Here is a 12,245-nt window from a genome sequence, read left to right on the forward strand (position 1 = left end):
TCTCTCTTGTTTGTGATTTATGAGGACACAAATTTGTATAATGACATGGGTATTACACTGGTATTACAACGTGTATGTGTGTGTGTTTAAAAACATACTAAAACAATGTTTTGTTAAAATGTAACCAAATAGCTTTAAAATAATCATACTATTTTTCAGATCAATATATTTATTTTATTTAATATATTTCTTCTGAATATTTATTCTCTGTCTGCCCTCCCCTCACTAAAAGGTAGCAGTGTTGTTATTTTTGAAACTCTCTCTCCGTGTGTGTGTGTGTGTGTGTGTATGTGTGTGTGTGTGTGTGTGTGTGTGTGTGTGTGTGTGTGTGTGTGTGTGTGTGTGTGCTTGTTTATGTGATTTATTAGGGACACAAATTTGTATAATGACATGGGTATTACACTGTTATTACAACGTAGTGGTTAATGAGGACATTTCATGTGTCCACATAATAAAAATATCTTTAAAAACATACTAAATAATGTATTATTAAAATGTAACCAAGTAGCTTTAAAAATATACTACAAATTACAATGAAAACATGGTTTATGAGAATATTTCCTGTGTCCCATAAATGAAATAGCTTTAAGGGGTTTGTGTGTCTGTGTGTGTGTGTGTGTGTGTATGTGGGCATGTTTTTGTGAAATATCAGGACACAAATGTGTATAATGACATGGGTATGACATATTACAAAAAGAGGGTGAAATATGAGGACGTTCCCCATGTCCTCACTTTTCAAAATGCTTATAAATCACACAGAACAAGGTTTTTTTCACAGAAAGTGAACTGCACAGTCTCCTGTGATGGGTAGGTTTAGGGGCAGTGTAAGGGGATAGAAAATACGGTTTGTACGGTATAAAAACCATTACGCCTATGGAATGTCCTCACATTTCACAAAAACAAACGTACGTGTGTGTGTGTGTGTGTGTGTGTGTGTGTGTGTGTGTGTGTGTGTGTGTGTGTGTGTGTGTGTGTGTGTGTCCACCAACTGGCAGCAGGAAGTGTGTCACTTTCAAAAATGCTAAATCACTGTTTTGTTTTCACCCGATTTACTTCAAACTTCATCAGTATAATGACAAAACATGGCAGATGTAGACATACGAATGGATTCCTGATATTTTACATACTGTTGCCATGGCAGTGTGTCAAAGTTTAATCATCTTTTGGCTGTTTTTGAGGCTCTTAGCATGCTTGAAATTGCTTGAAACTCAACATACACATCGGAGATGTCAGTCAGTGGAAATGGGCAAAGCCTCAGAAATGGGTGTGTTGGAGGGGTGTTTATTACAACATAATCATGGTTTATGAAGACATTTCATGTGTCCCCGTAAATCAAAATAGCTTTAAAAGCATACTAAACAATGTTTTAATAAAAATGTAAAAATGCAGAATGTTTTCTGTGATGGTAGGTTTAGGGGTAGTGTGTGTGTGTGTGTGTGTGTGTGTGTGTGTGTGTGTGTGTGTGTGTGTGTGTGTGTGTGTGTGTGTGTGTGTGTGTGTGCGATATGTAGGCTTAGGGGTAGTGTAGGGGGATAGAATTTACAGTTTGTACAGTATAAAAACCATTAAGTCTATGGAATGCCCTCCGCCTGTCTTTCCCCTTCCCCCTCTCTATCACTCTCTCTGTGTGTGTGTGTGTGTGTGTGTGTGTGTGTGGAGGGGGGGGTGGGCTCTCTCTCTCACCCTGTGAGTATGTGTGTGTGCCTTTCTCTCAGTCCTTCCCCTCCCCCTCACTCTCCCTCTATCATTGTGTGTGTGTGTGTGTGTGTGTGTGTGTGTGTGTGTGTGTGTGTGTGTGTGTGTGTGTGTGTGTGTGTGTGTGTGTGTGTGTGTGTGTGTGTGTGTGTGTGTGTGTGTGTGTGTGACTTTCTCACACATTGATTTCAAATATATTCAACATATTTTTTTCAGAGAGTGAAATAAAAAAAACTTTCTCCCACCATTTAGATTTTATTTCTTTTTGTTGTTAAAATCTTGTGAACCTGGTTCAATGTGCAGAGTGCCTCTCTCTCAGTCCTTCCCCTCCCCCCTCACTCTCAGGCTCACCCTGGGTGTGTGTGTGTTTGATTGTGTGCGCGCACGTGTGTGTGTGGTGTGTGTGTGTGTGTGTGTGTGGGGGGGGGGGGGGTGTCTCTCTCACCCTGTGAGTTTGTGTGTGTGCCTTTCTCTCTCGGAATGATAATTTACCCCTTTCGTATCATAGACTATCACAAAAAACTATCACTTTAGTGTGAATAAGTCAAAAAGAACTACAAACACCTTGAATTAAATACTGGCCTTCTGGACTTACAAAATTTTGAGCAGGAAAATATAACTTTTATTTATTTTATCCTATAACATTAAAATTAATCTAGATTTAAATTACATCATGGGTGTGGCTTGTGGTGATAGTGGCACCAGTTGCTGCAGTAAATGTGGCATATTCGAGCGATTCTAAAATATTCTCCTGTTTAAATGCATATTGCCTGCCGTGCACAGTTAAGCTGATGCCACCGGCGTGGCGGTGCCACCGGCTTGGGCCCGTCATCGCTGCTCGCAGCTTTAATTATTATTAGGGCCCAAGCCCTGAAAGGGCGCAGAGCCCTATTGTTCCCCTAAGGATTATTCTTTTTTTTTTCTTTTTTTTTTTTTTTTCTTTTTTTTTGACTTCTCGGGTACTTTTGGGGCACTTAACATGCTCGAAAACTCTTGAAACTTCGCACAGGCGTCGGAATGCGCGGCCATCAGAGCCGGGCTGAAGCTGGTACCCGGGCGTGGCAGGGGGGCTCGACAGCGCCCCCTAAAGTGGGGTCTGAAAACTTGGTCTATATATCAAACACACTTGCACGTACATGTATGAAACTCGGTACACATATAGACCTCATTGGGCCAAACAACTTTCGTGCTCTAAGTTACGTGTCAGCCCAACAGGAAGTGAGCTGATATGGGTTGTTCTGAAAACACATGCTCTGGAATTTAATATACTCCTCCGAGGCCATTGTTTCAATCAGTGCCAAACTCGGTCAGCATAAAGTCAAGACACAGAGGATGCTAAATTGCGAGCGGATTTTTGATAACTCAAACGGTTTGGCCGTGGCGAAGCAACGAATTTATGGCGAGAAAAGGGAAACAGGAAGTGTGTAATAACTTGTGCAAACATTGAATGATTTGGATGAAACTTCAGCTGTGTGTTCGTTGTAAGAGGCCGATCACATGGATATGACTTTTGTGAGTCAAAGTTATAGTGCCACCAACTGGCAGCAGGAAGTGTGTCACTTTCAAAAATGCTTTGAATCCCCATCTTATTTGCACCCGATTGACTTCAAACTTCATCAGTATAATGTGAAAACATGACAGATAGAGACATATGAATGAATTCCTAATATTTCAAAAAATGTTGCCATGGCAACATGTCAAAGTTTAATAATGTTTTTGGCTGTTTGTGTGCCCTCCCCTCTATCACCAAAAGGGGGCAGTGTTGTATTATTTTTGAAACTCCCTTTCTCTGTATGTGTGCTTGTTAATGTGATTCATGAGGACACAAATGTGTATGATGACATGGGTATTACACTGGTATTACAACGTAGTGGTTAATGTGGACATGAACTATGACACTATATCACTACTCATACAGGACTAATTTTCTAAATGACATTTGAGTTACAATTCTTTTCACCTGACAGCCGTGATTTCATGTACTCATTCAGACAGAACTCTTTTTTAAAAACAGAGGAGTGTGAGTGTGTTTTCTATACATGTGCTTTACAGAAGGTCATGTGCTGTGTTTGCAAAGATCACTTTTGACACATTTGTCTTTAAATTCATTATTTACTGACATAGTTCAAATTTATAAAAAAAAAAAAATTCACATTATTTTCTACAAGTGTCTGTTTATAAGTGTCTTTTTTCACAGAAAGTTAGTTTGTTTGAACGTGAATATTTGTATAATTCAGGGTCTGAGTTTTTACGTTCTCCTCGTAGGCGATTTATTCAATCTCCACCAAACTCGGTCAACGTGAAACGGAAGCTTAACGCATTAAAAATATTTAACGCAAATAACGCAGCGTCCGTTTTTATATCCATTTTTGCTTAGCGTTACATGATCACCACGCTCCTATTCATGTAAATGCTTCCAAGCGCGACAAGACATAAGAGAGCGCGCTGTATGCCAGTGTCCTGTGTGTGTGTGTGTGTGTGTGTGTGTGTGTGTGTGTATGTGTCAGTGTCCTGTCTGTGTGTGTGTGTGTGTGTGTGTGTGTGTGTGTGTGTGTGTGTGTGTGTGTGTGTGTGCTTGTTTATGTGATTTATGAGGACACAAATTTGTATAATGACATGGGTATTACACTGGTATTACAACATCAAGGTGGTTTATGAGGACATTTCAAATGTCCCCGTAAATCAAATCACTTTAAAAACATATTAAACAATGTTTTATTAAAAATGTAAAAATGCAGAATGTCTCCTGTGAGGGTTAGGTTTAGGGGCAGGGGCAGTGTAGGGGGATAGAATATACAGTTTATACAGTATAAAAACCATTACGCCTATGGAGAGTCCTCATAATGCTGTTGCACCAACATGTGTGTGTGTGTGTGTGTGTGTGTGTCAGTGTCCTGTCTGTGTGGATGCGTCTCATGTCAGCTAATCAAGGGACACTGACACACACACACACACACACACACACACACACACACACACACACACACACACATACACACCAGGCCCGTCGCGACAAGGCAGGCAAACCAAGCAATTGCTTGGGGCCTCGAGCTGGCCTGGGGCCCCAAGACAGCGACAGGTTAAGAATAAAATGAAACGACAAACTGTGTGAGCGCCCCATTGATAGTCAATGCAGTAAAGTGCAATGACACTGTTATCGGGATCCCCCTTAAGGGGCCCCTCTCAGAAGTCGCTGACAGCAGCCAGCCAACCACGCGATCTCTGCTGCGGCAAAATACAAAACATCCTCGGATTTGAAGCGGAATTTTATGCTTCAGGAAGCCAGAAAAGAAAATAGAGAAAGGAAGAGGAGGATAAGAAAAAAAACAAGATAGTGGTATGTGATAAATTACACTGGATAAAATAGCTCTACTTGTCTTGTACAAAAAAAGTGTAAGTTTGCAGCAGGTAGGCTAGCAAAAATATGTTTATGTTAGCTATCGTTACCTGCCTGACGGCAAATGCTGCTTGTAACGAACAGTTAGAGCAACTTTTTTTTTTCGAACAGACGAAATTACATGAGATTGCTATAGCTTTGTAATATGTTTTGATGAAAGTGGCATAGCATGCTATACTAACTATTATTTATGCTATGCATAAATAACCTGGAATAGTTAATATAGTATGCTATATTAACAATTATTATAAACATTATTTAACCAGAAAGAGGCAGAGGAACATTATTTTTTTCATAGCTTATCTTTGTGTGCTAGTGTCGGGATATATACGGTAGTGACAGTTTATGCAAATATGACATTATTTTTATGAGTTACCAATAGATCTTGAACAATTACTTTATTCTGTGTCAATTTTTACACTGTTACATTTTGAAGTACAGTATCAGGACAACCCACATGTTTGACTGGTACTGTTTACATGTTTTACTGGTACTGCCCACATGTTTTACTGGTACTGTTTATTAACTATTTATCAAGGTATTATAGTCATCTGTTGCAACTTTATAATAACCATCTAGATAATGTTTATAGACAGTTTACAAACCAACTAGTAACCCTTAAGTATTCCCAAAGTGTTAGGAATATCTGGTCCGTCTATCTATGTAATGTTTATATATGTTTTAAAAACGGTTAAAGGTTTACAAATTTTTTTTAATGATACAGTGGTGTTTTTTGCAAATGTTTTCAAATTTTATGGACAGTATATGCAACAACAGTATTTGCACTGTCTCTATGTCCATTTTGCTTGGGGCCCCCAAATTTCTTCAAACGGCCCTGTGTGTGTGTGTGTGTGTGTGTGTGTGTGTGTGTGTTAGTGTGTGTGTGTGTGTGTGTGTGTGTGTGTGTGTGTGATATGTAGGTTTAGGGGTAGTGTAGGGGGATAGAATGTACAGTTTGTACAGTATAAAAACTAGGGGTGTAACGATTCATCTACTACAGTGGTTCTCAACCTTTTTTGGGCCAGCGCCCCCTATCCATTATCCAGGTCCCTTCTTAACGCCCCCCCCCCCACCACCACCCCTCCACACACACACACACACACACACACACACACACACACACACACACACACACACACACACACACACACACACACACACACACACACACACACACACACACACACACACACACATACCAACCAAAAAAGAGCTATGTATGCTAATTATTATTCTGTTGTAATAATAATAATATGTATATTATTCACAATATTATTGTCCTTATTATTAATATTATTATTAAATCCATAACTTTTTTGTAGGGTGATATCAGCTAAATTGGGCCACTTTTTGGTAAATCGCTTGGGACAATAATACAATATGATTAATAATCACTGTTTTTGATAATTTTGTGTTGAAATTATGTAAAAAATATATAATTATTTAAGCCCTACAGTTCTTAAAAGATCAGCTGTGCCAACTTTTTTTTGCATGAGCAGTTTCAGGTAAAATGGGCCACTGTTTCAGGTAAAATGGGCCACTGTTTCAGGTAAAATGGGCCACTGTTTCAGGTAACCAATGGGCCAGTCAAACTGCAAAGGGAAATAGTGATTTATCATCAATTTTAATTTTATGTAGCCACATAAATTTAAACTGCATTAAACAAACTTCTGCCTTCTGCATTGAATGCTGCCAGACAAGTCATTGTCTCCCCCTTCTCTCCTGCACACACCTCCATACATGGTTGGCCAACCTGTCCAATGACCTTTGTCGAACTGAACTGGGCTGCGTTTCCCAAAACCACCGTTTTCCTTCTCCCTCTCTCCTCTATTCTTGTTCACGTTTTACCGTTAATTTGAGAAAACGGCCACCCGTCAAAATAAAAGTTCGGTTTAATTTGACAGAAATATATTACTGTTGTACAGTAAAATTTAGACAAGTCTCAATGCAATAATACTAATAATAAAATATTATCAAAACTTATATTTTTAAGGAATTATCACGTTCTCTTCCATGTTTTAATTTTATTTAATTTTATCAATAAAGCTCAGTGCAGCACATTGACAAAAAACTTTAATTTCATATGAATAAAATTTAAATTAAATTAATATTTAATGTCTTCATTTGATTTGAAAACAGAATTTGAAAAATGAAATGGAATTGGATGGGGGAAAACAGGCTATTTCATAAGGCCGTAAAGATGTAATTTTTGTTAAAATGATAGGTTTCATTATTTAAATTAATTAGACATGCTTTTTTTTATTACAAAAAAATATTTAACCATTAAAATGGAGTCCAAAAAACAGAATCCAGAAAAATTAAGACGGAATTAGGGGGAAAAATTAGCGGAATATGAAAAAATAAAAACAAAATATATATATATATATATATATATATATATATATATATATATATATATATATATATATATATATATATATATATATATATATATATATATATATATATATATATATTTGTATTTATTTATTTATTTATTTATTAATGGATTTCACAGGGCTCTAATCATTAACCTTAGGCCTACTTTCAATATATAATAATTATATAAATTATATAATCATGATTTTTCATGAATAAAATAAATATTATAATTATAGGCCTAAATTCATTGGTATCAGTTTTCATCAATGGTAGGCTATAGCCTAATTAATAGCCTACAAATTAAAACTAATTTGGTTTGTCATGATTAATTCGTGTTCATGATCAGTAAAATAAAAACAAAAGCTTCTAGCAAGAATAAACACACAGGAACCGTTAAATTATTGTAGTATTAATTATTTTTTGACTATCTTGATAAGCTACTATCCACGCAGCGTTTTGTGCTCAGATGTGACGGCGGAATTAATACATTACCTAAATGTTATTACAGTGTCAAACTGTCATTTTCTCCTTACAGTCTTGCGAGTTAACAATAATGCCTGACCAGTGAATTAGGCTACTTGGTGAACTAGCCCTATTCGCACGGGATTAGTATTTCTGGGGACCTCGTGTGATTTAGAAATTACCCACGGGATGCATTCGAACGGGATAAGCAAAGTGTGTGATTTTATTTGTTTTTACTGACTTATCTCCCGGATATGATGTCAATAGCCTACTTATAAATGTTTTTTCGTTATAGATTTAGCTGTATTATATGATGTATCATAAAACAACAGTTCCTTACCGCGTGCTGCTATGTTATCTAGGCTTGTTGCGATCAGAGGCGTCGCAATAGGGCAGGCAAGGCAGGCACTTGCCTGGGGCCCCGCCTTTTGAGGCAATGCTTTCGCCACCTTTGATTTGATTTGTTAAGCAGAGAACTTATCCGTTTGGCTTGGCCGCTCGCTCTAACAAATAGTTAAAAATAGATACAATAAAGAAAGCAAACAGGACGCGCGCGTTCTTTCGTCTGCAGCGCATCTCATAAATGAACCGAAACTACGCGTATAAGGCTTCTTGCCTCACATATATATGAGAACTATATCTAGCCTGAAAGCTTGAAATGTCTACTTTTAAACGAACAAATTCAAATCGAAAACAAATATTCTCTGGTTGTAATCCGTATGAAAAGTGCATTTCTCTCTAAAGGCGCGTCCACAAGGCGCAGCGGAGAGGCGGCATCGTCAACTTCATCTCTCCAGCCGACACTGACTCAGAAAATACTAGTTTAATAATAAACATATAAAATGGCTCCTTGTTATTTTTTTTTTCTGACACATTTATAATCATTTCTTTTGCCGGTGTTTTTTTTCTCAAGCTTTAAGCGTGCGCGTCGCTTCCAAGCACCCAGCTTATATATTTAAGCAGCCTAATTAAATTAGCCTAATATAAATTATTATATATAAAACTAATAAAATAAAGCGATTAAAATGATAACCATATTTCTATATGTCGGATAATTTCTTGTTCCTGTCACCACCACACAAAGCACCGTTTTTAAGGTGACAATTGGTTATAAATATGAAGGTTGTACTGTATTTTGAAGATATTGTATTGTATCTTCTCTTATGAAGATGAAGATTGACATTTTGTTAATTAAACAAAAGCACTTTATTTAGTATTTTTATTTTTGTTATACATTTTTTTTTTTTAAATTGGTTTTATGTGTTTTGACTACTTTTTGTATGTTGTAAAAAAATTAGATAACGAAGATAGGCTGTATTAAAAAAAAATTTAAATAGGGCCTCATTGATTAATTTTGCCTGGGGCCCCCACTCAATGTTGGTTCGCCTCTGGTTGCGATAGTCGGTGTTACACCGGTTACATCACTTTTCCACCGTCGTTTTGATTTTGTATAACCTAGTAATAAAAATAGTTCAGTTAGAGAACAGAAGTTACAATTAAAAACTGAACTGAGCACAGACCAGCAGCAGGAGATTTCATTTATCACAAGAGTGAGGAACTGACAATATGAATGCAGAAGATTAAAGCTAAATGTAAAAGCACCCATTTAAGCGAGCTTGACATTGTATTGTTCTGTTTTTGTGTTTTTCATTAATAATAATATTGAACACACCTTTCAAGCAATTCGCTCCCAAATTGGCTCTAATTCTAAAGTGAAAGTATAATGTGCACAGCCGCACAGGGATTTATAACGGTGTGCGTTATGAATGCAGCCTTCATTCTTCGCGAAATGTGGATACAAATGCGCACAGGAAACAAAAACCTTGTAAAACTTATATACGACCCTCCAAATTCTGGCCAAATCACAGAGATGGCGATTCGCATAGGACTAATATTATCACAGGGTGTGTTCGGCGGAATATGGTAGGTCATTCGCGGGGTAATTTTATAAATTACAGACATGGCCGATTCACACTGGATTAAGATCACAAACAACCTCCGCAATTATTACAAATGACTAGAGGTCACCAGGCAATAAATCCCGTGCGAATAGGGCTTTTAAGAAAACATTTTGGCATTAGGCATTGCATTGATTAATGCCTAAAAATGTAAACGTTTTACCTTTATACAAATATAATTTAGTTTAAATAATTTTAAAATTCATCACCGGAGTGAATATGAACATGATTTATTGTGGTTCTTAAGTCAATACTTTTTTAATGGCTTGTCAACTTCCCATTCCTCCGCTGCGTGATTCCAGTCAGAGCTGGATTCTAGCCACCACCGGATTGAGCGCTTTAGTCATTGCAAAATAAACGATATAGTTTACGTCGCATTAAACAGGCAGATTTTATAATGTGGTAGGCATTATTTTGCAAGTAATTAGCATACATGTTTAATTTGGTCTTGCCTGGATCTTTGGTATAAACTTGTGAACGCCCCCCAGGAACACCTGAACGCCCCCCTTTCAAGAATCTTGCTTCCAACGCCCCCCGTTGTGCTCTGAACGCCCCCGTTGAGAAACACTAATCTACTACATCGATGTATCGATTTATTTTCCTATGATCTAACTACATCAATCTGTGCTCGGCAAGTTGGCCTTCCGGACGACATATATCGATCTAACATCGTTTTAAAAGGTAATCAATCGATTGTATCGATCATAGGAAATAACACATTGGATTTAAGCACGTCAGACTTTATATGGATGTTTTTTCTTAGCACTTTTAATGATAAAGGCGTTAAACGTTACTCGATTCAGTCTGCCTATCTGTGACATCATCGCAACGCACCTGCAGCAGCGCTCATTGAAATGAATGGGATCGTGTCGCTTTGTCGCTGCGTGTCGCTGGCGGTGTGAACGGGGCTTGAGAAAACAAAACATAGCATGGCGCATGGCAGAGGAGAAGCCAACGAGCGAGAAATGATCAAGCCACCAGGAGAAAGAGCTACCTGTACTTTCAACCCTTGCTTGTTACCTGTGCATTCCTGACACCAGTGTGCCAGCAGAGCGAGTTTTAGTACAGCTGGCGACATAGTGAACGCACAGAGAAGTGTTCTGCGGTCAGATCATGGTGATATTTTTGAAAAAGAAATCTGTAGAGTCATTGAAGAGTAGTTGGTTACATTTTATCTTTTGTTAAATATTGTTTGTTTATTAAACTGAGAGTAGTAGCAGGTTCAGCCAGTTTATTCAATCTGAAGAAATGTTGGTTGCACTTTATTTTTGATATTAATATTGTATTTGTATTATTTTAATGTTGAAAAACAACAGCAAAAGTAGCAGGTAAACTTACTATTAATTAAACCTGAAGAGAAGTTAGTTGCACTTTATTTTTGATATTAATATTGTAATATTTTTATGTTGGAAAACAAAAGCAGAAGTAGCAGGTTAACCTACTGTTGAAATGTTGGTTGCACTTACTGTGCTTTTATTGAATATGTATTGAATATTGAAAATGAGAGCAGAAAAGGTTAACTTCCTGTTAATTCAACCTAAACTGTTGGTTGCACTTTATTCAAATAAAATTTGAATGCATTTGCCATTAATTGTTGTTTACTTGTTTGTTTATATCCATAATTAATTGATATACCGGATTCCCTTACAAGAAACAACAGGAATCTAGGAAACTTCACCTGCACTGACCAGTATCCAGATAATTATTTCAGTCACACAATTTTTGGCTAAAAAGTTACTGAATCGATTTCAAGTCACTGAATCGTTTCGGATCGTATCGTTCTAAATTAACCAATATCGTCCTTGAATCGTATCGACAACCTCAAATCGTGATACGAATCGTATCGTTGTTAAAACGAATCGTTACACCCCTACTAAATGCCTCTTCTATAAAACTGCTTGCCATTGTATTTAGGGAGCTGCAAATATAGACTAGAATGTCAAGCACTTTTCCAGCTAATCCTAAACTAACTTTTCTACACGGAATAGTAAGAAAAGCCCTCTTTGTTCTCTTTATATGTATCTGTGCAAGAGAGCTGTGAGAGAGCGAATGACACCACACAACATCTCCATGAATTTGTGCATGTAGCAATTTAATGTTTATATATTTTAAAGCACTGAATCGCTATTGAATCACGATTAATTAGATTCTTAGCATTTTAAATCGATTATTGACTGAAATCAATAATTCACGATTCAGAAATACATGTTTCAAGATCAATGTATCCGCGATGCATATTGCAAAACAGCAAAAATCAATTCATGCTCATTAACATTTTGGTGTTACCTGTTTTGCACTCTTTCACATGTTCCATGAGTTGGCGAGTGTGGACACCAGAATCATGGAAATCC

General features: G+C 37.2%; 2 protein-coding genes across 2 annotated transcripts in view; both read right to left on the reverse strand.

Annotated features, from left to right (window-relative positions):
• Window positions 1–12,245, reverse strand: part of mfsd14bb (major facilitator superfamily domain containing 14Bb) — a 669,309-nt gene that overhangs the window by 274,410 nt on the left and 382,654 nt on the right. The gene's annotated exons all lie outside the window — the stretch shown is intronic.
• Window positions 1–12,245, reverse strand: part of LOC307132137 (piwi-like protein 1) — a gene marked incomplete at its 3' end in the record, with an annotated part of 180,496 nt that overhangs the window by 167,799 nt on the left and 452 nt on the right. The window contains exon 3 of the mRNA XM_079826302.1: window positions 12,181–12,245. This exon is cut by the window's right edge and continues 64 nt beyond it. The remainder of the gene's footprint in view (window positions 1–12,180) is intronic.

Source organism: Gobio gobio, assembly GCF_949357685.1.
Source record: "Gobio gobio genome assembly, chromosome: 10".
NCBI classification, from domain to species: Eukaryota; Metazoa; Chordata; class Actinopteri; order Cypriniformes; family Gobionidae; genus Gobio; species Gobio gobio.